Source organism: Rattus rattus, chromosome 5 (genome assembly GCF_011064425.1).
Source record: "Rattus rattus isolate New Zealand chromosome 5, Rrattus_CSIRO_v1, whole genome shotgun sequence".
Taxonomy (NCBI): Eukaryota; Metazoa; Chordata; class Mammalia; order Rodentia; family Muridae; genus Rattus; species Rattus rattus.
Window position 1 is genome coordinate 67209268 of NC_046158.1, and position 6969 is coordinate 67216236.

At 55.0% G+C, this 6969-nt stretch overlaps 1 protein-coding gene across 2 annotated transcripts in view; it reads right to left on the bottom strand.

The window, feature by feature from the left end:
- The window catches only part of Prdm11 (PR/SET domain 11), a 73430-nt gene extending 67465 nt beyond the window's left edge, over positions 1-5965 (bottom strand). Inside the window, exon 1 of one of the 2 annotated variants that reach the window (XM_032903754.1) lies at positions 5810-5965. The gene's annotated coding sequence lies outside the window, so the exon portion shown is untranslated. The remainder of the gene's footprint in view (positions 1-5809) is intronic. The other variant, XM_032903755.1, reaches the window with a different exon arrangement.
- Positions 5966-6969: the final 1004 nt, after the last annotated feature.

Sequence of the window (6969 nt, forward strand, 5' to 3'; positions counted from 1 at the left end):
GCGGCCTTCTCCCATTAGGACATCCCTGCTGACAAGCAGCAAGACCAGGGACCTGACCTAAGGTGCAGGTCCTCTGCAGGGCACAAGGTCAACCCCACCAACCTGGTATCTTCCCAGCTTCCCTCTCCCGGCAGGGTCCCAGATCTAAAAGATAAACACTAGGATTCTCTGCCCGCCTGAGCTGAACCTTCACCAGTCCACTCTGACGTGTAATCATCTCCTTTCGCTAGCTTCCTCCTCTTCCATCAGCTCCGCAGCTTCTATGCAGCCTGTGCACTCTAGAACAGGGATCTGGTCACCGTGTTCTGTAAGATGCCTCGGAGGCTCCCTATAGCCCACCAGTGTGCAAACTCCTTGGCCAGCACAACTATCCCAACGTAGTTGAGAACTGGGGTCAGGGTTAGGCAGGAGCCAGGTGAACCAGCTTCAAATCCCAGAGATGCACAGCTTACCGGCAGTGAAGCCCTCTCCCTTTCTGAGCCTCGGTGTCTCAAACCACAGACTGGGGAAACACGGATGAAGGGACTGTGAGGGGGAAAGCACCTTCTGAGGAGTGAGCCCTCCATTCCTTCACGATTTCACACAGCTTCCAGACCACAATCTCGAAACCCTAAACTGTTCCCAGGGGTGAACCAAGCACCAGATAATCTCCAGCTCTCTGAGAACAGAGAGGGAGAAATAAATAAAGCAGGTGAGTATGGCGTAAGATTCGTTATAAAGAGAGAAAGCAGGAAGCTGAGGCAGAGAGTTATGTGGGCTGCAATGCTAAACAGGAAAATGCCCCAGAAGGCAGTAGTTTGGCAGTCCTGGTGCTGAAGATGGAGCCAGTACAAAGCTAACTGGGGAGCAATACTCCAGGGAGATGGAGCTCCTGTCGGAGGGCAGGACCAGGATGTTGTTCTCTGATATTTGTCCCTCCCTCTTGCACCCACACACTCACCAACCACAGGCCATCTTTCCAAGGCTGCCCACCAGCCCTGACTCGCTCTGATGCCCCTCTCTCTCTTCTACATCCAGCCCATCCTCCCAAGTCCATCCTGAAGGCTTCCTCCCCTGAGGAGACTGTGCCGTGACCAGGAACCGACAGCTATCCCCTTCCCCACCACTGGAACCTATGACCACCTTTCCTGGTGCCTAGCTATGCGTGGGCCTGTGAGCTGTGTAAGGCAAGGACTGGGTGGCCCCACGCCCCATACATAAGCTTCTTGGAGGAACAAAGCACCGGATGACACCCAGGCCCAGGCTTCCCCTCCTGCAACTTTTTGGGTGCTGGGATGGGGAATGTCTCTAGTGTATGTGAACATCAGCCCTCAGTATCAGCAGACCCAAATCTGCAATAGGAAATAGGCTTTTTAAAAATAACAACACACATTTTTCTTTCTTCTGGCTTTTTTTTTTCTTTCTGCACGGCTTGTTTTTCTGCCATGGCCCCTGGGCCAGCTGCCGAAATGCCCCTCCCTGGCCCCACTCTGAGAACATGGGGCTCTAGGGCCTCCTAGGACTTGCAGGCTCCAGTCAGAGGTGGAGATTACCAGCCAGCTTCAGAACAAGTCCTCAAGCCCCGCTCCCAGGTACTGCTGGGCCAGACACATCTCTGCTCAAACGTTGATATTAGAGGGCTGTCCTGAGGGGTCATTGACCCCACACTACACTTTCACAGAGCTTGCTCTATTTTATATACATATATGTAAACACACACACACACACACACACACACACACACACACACACACACACACACACACCGCCCTTTCCACCCTCTCACAGCCACATACTCACCAGGCACTGACTCACTCTTGCCTCTCCAAGGCTGGTCACAAATTGCTTCCCCACATTGCTGTCTCTCCTCTCTCTCTCTCTCCTACTCTACCCTGCCAATCCTATCCAGGGGGCTCCCAGGGTCTTCTGTCTTTGCTCCAAAAGACCACTTGCAGGTGACATCTGATTCTGATCGTGCTATAAGCTCTATACCTCTCAACCTGCCTCTCAAAGCCTCAGTTTCCCCATCTGTGAAACACTTGTGGGATGTGGTATTGAGTGGCTAGTACTTGAGTGTGCCCTAATGATAGTGGTTCACATGTTTGAAGGCCCTGAGGCAGTACAGGGGTGGTAGCATTTAAAGACATGGGGCCTACTAGGAGGTCCCTAGGTCACTGGTGTGTGTGTGTGTGTGTGTGTGTGTGTGTGTGTGTGTGTGTGTGTGTGTGTGTGTGTGTGTGTGTGTGTGTCTCTGATGAGGTCTCTGAAGAGGCTCCTTCCAGACTTCCTGTCTTACCATGTGATCTTGCCTGTCATGGTGCTATCCAGCACACTGAGACACTCCAAGACATCTTCCTGGAGCTCGGACCATGCTGTTTGGACCTTCAGATGCCAAAACTGTTAGCTAAATGAATGCCCTTGCCTCAGGCAATAAATGGCCTTGGGTGTTTCACTGTCCTGAGAAAATGACCCATACAGGATGGGACTGCTTAGGGCCTGACGGATGTAAACCCTCAGGGAACACTAGCTGGTGTCACCGCCATCCTCTCCCCCTCAGCCCTGCCCTTTCACTGAATCACCCCTTAAGTCAGCAGAGACCTCAAGATCTCTAATCTCATCCCACCCCTCCTCTCCTGGAATTACCTATCATAGTTTTCTGGAGCTCAGCACTGCTGGGTCCAGACACCTGCAAGGACCAAGAGTTTGTTCACATTTGCCCTCTACGAGTTATTTAATGCTGTGCCTGACACCTTCCTGCTGGGACTGCAGCTCAGGGAAGCTTGGGGCACACTGCCTGTCCTCAGCCTCTGACCTGGGTGATTCCCAGTCGAGACCAAGTACTCAGAGAGTGCATTCCCCTAGCAGCTCTCAGACACAAGCCACTTACCTGAAACAGGACCCATGGTCATGAGGACGTAAGATATCACCAAGTAAAACAGGAATCCAAGGAGAGAGGGATGAGACCAGAAACACCTGTAACCCAAGGTTTAGCCTAGTCCAGAAAGGCTTCTTGGAGGAGGTGGCATAAGCTATCCTGTAACAATAAACCAGCCTGATGTCTCAGTAGTTTCAAATAACAAAGGTCTATCTCTCAGGTGTACTGCCTGGTACTGTGGACCATCAAGGTACACTGCTCATGGAGTGACACGGAGGCAATTCCAATCCTGCTATCAGATGCCACACCACCAAGCACGAGACCCTTAGAGTCTTGCATTGACAGAGCCACAAGTACACATCTCTGTGGGTCCCAACTCACTAGCTAGTCACACGGCCTTGACCTAGAATGAGAGGACCTGAAGTCAACCCTGTGGTGTACCTCGATTTGCTGGAAATACTTTTAGGAGAGCAATAAAGACCACCAGACACGGGGGCTGGAGAGATGGCTCAGTGGTTAAGAGCACTGACTGTTCTTCCAGAGGTCCTGAGCTCAATTCCTAGCAACCTTATGGTGGCTCACAACCATCTGTAATGAGATCCGATGCCCTCGTGGTGTAAGTGATTGTGTGCTCACATAAATAAATCTAAAAACAGCAGACATTGCCACACCACCCTGCCCCCCACTGTCTTTCACTCATTCATAAATCCTAGGTCATGACGCCAAGAGAGACTGGGGCAGACTGGGCTGGGCACAGAGAGGTGGGGAGGGCGGGAGATGAACTGAGAGGGAGGGAGAGGGGAAGGGAGAGACATGTTATAGGCAGATGTTACAGCTAGCAACAATCTGATGCTTTATCAGAACTGCACTAGGCAGACTGGAGGGTGGGGCGGGAGCGGGAACTGGGAGCCTGAGGTGACCCCAATTGTACCACAGGGAACAGGGCAAGAGCAGGTGCCTTATGTCAGACTCAGTAGTTGTCCTGGGAACGGGCATACTGTTCACCAATGTGCCAGTGGGGAGCAGTTAGGAATCTGGGATGGGTAAGATTCACTAAAGAGAGTCTCCTGGGCTTGGAGATGGGTGGACTGACTGGGATGAGGGAGGCAGAGACACCATAGAGATCAATGCTGGAGGAAACTTAAGGAGGAAGGCCAGGAGTACGTTAGGATCCCCAAGTGAGAGACCACAAAGGCAGCATAACTCCAACCCCCCAACTCCTCCTCCAATGGTCTTTGCCCCTTTCAGGCTTTCTGATAACTCCATGTTGAGTCTTCGTGAAGAGTAAGTGAGAGGGAAGACTCATCAGACACCTCGGAGAACCAACCTAAGAAACATGTGGACCAGAAAACTCCAGTAACTCAGGCTGGAGGTGACGTCTGTGATGACAGATTAAGGACTCCTGGGACAAGTGCTCCTCATTCTTGAGGTACCACACCCTGAGAGCACCTGCTCTGGGGGCACTGTCAGTTAGGGGCTGGGTGGAGCAGGCTGGGATCTGACAAACAATTGTGATACCCAAGATGGTTCACAGAGCATCGCCTGGGATCAAAGCTCTAGCTTCTGAAACCAGGAGCCTGACCCCGAGCCAGGTACTATCTCAATGCTCTCCCAGCTGACTCCCAGACAGGCTGCACTGAGCCCGCTGCAGGGAAGAAGAGCCCCCTCGGAGAGATCAATTACAGCCCTGCAAAATCCAAAGCCCCGTGGGAAGGATCCTGAAGATGCCCTTTCCATGAAACTAAATAAACCAAGGGGCCTGGGCCGTGTGCCCAGAAAGTTCCCAGAAGAGACCATGCCTGGCTCCCCAGAGATGAGAGGAATATGGGACTTCTGACCCATACACCGTACTCCACCAACCAAGACCCTAGGAAAGTCCCTGTCTTCCTCTGCAGGGGACAAGAGGGCAAGGCAAGCTGGGGTGCCACGGGCATCATACTTCATGGAAAATTATTCTGCTTCAGATAGAAAAAACTCCCAAAGTTTAGAGGATTCCCAAGATGAAGAGCAGGCTCCCTTCACCGCTCGAAGTCCCCACGCACAAAGGGCTGGGCGTGCTTCTTCTAGATCACTTTAAATCATAGACCACGGCTGTCCTCCACACGAACCCACTGTCAAAAAACAAAAGATAGACTTTCTTCCTCTGGGTCACCAACTCATTCTAAGGGTCTGAGCTCCTACTCTGACGGGCTCAAGACACCCGCAACTTTTTGCTATATTAGCCCAAGGTTGCTCGGTAGTCCCTGCAGCGACTTGCCTAGGGCACGCTGGCCTTGACGGAGGAAGGTCATTGGCCACCAAGTTTCTGCAGTTTCTGCATCACATAGTACCTTAGGGACCAGGAATGAGGAGGTGGGGGGTGGAGAGGACACTCGGGGGCGAATTCCCGAAGAGTCCACGCCGCAACCAAGTCTTAAAATAGATGAAAGGCACGCCCTCCCTCCGCCGCCCCAGGCCCGCGGCAGGTCGCAGAGAGGCATGCAGTCCCCAAGCCCCCCAGCCCGGCCCCGGAGCACCGGCGACCAGGTCCCTGCAACTAGGCCAGCGGCTGCATCCCGCCCTCGCCCCGCCCTGCCCCCTGTCTACGCGTTCTCTTTGCGAACGCCGGGCCCGGGAAGCCGCTCCCATTGGCCGGCGGCCGCGTCCGTCAGCGCGCGGCGGAGCCGAGGAAAAGGCTACAGTGGAACAAGGCGGGCGAGTGCGCGGAGGAAGGAGGCGGAGGCTGGGCCGCCCGAGGCCCGCGTCGGGCGGCGGCGACGACCTGCGGGCCTGGGCCACCTTGGGACCCACCCCGCTCTCGGTGCTCCGGCCGGTGCCCAGTCGCCCGCCTGCGCCCTGTTCCCCAGTGTCCCCGTGCGCTCGTCGCCGCGGCCCCCGCGCCGGTTGGCGAGCCGCCCAGCGTCTTCCGAAGCCATGTTCACGTTCATGGCCACGGTGGCCACCGGGCCCACTCACCTTCGCGGGTTCCCACGCGGGGCGGCGGGCGGGCCGGGGCCAGGGCGGCGGGACGCGGCGGGACGGGCGGCCGCGCGCGGGGTCCCCGGCCGGGCAAAGTTTCAGCGCCAGCGGCAGCGCGGCGGCGACTCGCTGCTGCTCTCCTCCCCTGCTTTGACCACCATCTTATTAGTACAGGAAATGACATGGAAAACGGAAGAAAGCGGCGTTTGGGGCAGACGCGGACCCCCCAATTCAGGGGGCCGGAGCCGGGCCTCGCTGAGCCCCGCGTCCCCCGAGCCGGCCCCGCGCGGGAGCTCGCGCGTCCCCGCCGCGCGCCCCACGGGGAGGGCGACGCTGCGGAGGAGGAGCGGGCTGCGCCAACTTTGCGCCCGGGATACTTTCGGGGGGTCGTGCTGGAAAGTTGTGGCGTTTGCGCAAGCCCATCCGAGGGTGCCCCCTAGCTCTGCCCGGCTTCGACGCTGTCGGTCTACAACCCAAAAAATAGTCAGAAGGCGATAAATGCGTTTATAATTTTAACCCTTACTGGGTCCCTTTCCGGGCCCCTTTAACCCTTTGGATGCTCTACAATTTGAGTATCAACTGAAGTTGGGTAACATGTGTCCCATGGACCAACAAGGGGAAGGGCTCTGGGGCCTGTGAGAGAAAAGAGAAAAATTAACTATTTACAGGAGGGGGCTTAAAGGGTGAGTGTCACTTGCTGCTCAGATCAAAGTACAGTACCAAATCAGAATACAAAACTGGGACCGACTGCTCTCTAACTTTCCTTGGCTAGTGCCTCCTTGTATCCATCTGTGAAATGGCACTTAACAAAAAAGATATTGAAGGGATATGGTGATGCCAGGGTGTTTAAAGAAAGTGTGAGTGGTCAGATAGGAACCAAAACGACCATACCCCAAGCAACCCCTTCTTTGTAATGATCCCAAGGGGAAGGCTGCTGCAGGGTGGGTTTCCTAGCGGTAGGAGGGCCTCACCTTAGGCTGGAAGTTGCCAAAAAGGATTCTACCTTAGTAAGAGATCTTGGAAGGCCTGCCCAGTGCCAAGTAGTCCAGGAAGGTCCAGAAAGTCCCAAGAAGGTGTCACCTTAGGGGAGCCGATTACCAAGGGAAACGAGCTTCTACCAGGGTGATCCCAGAGGGCTTTCCAAGGTCAAGCACTCC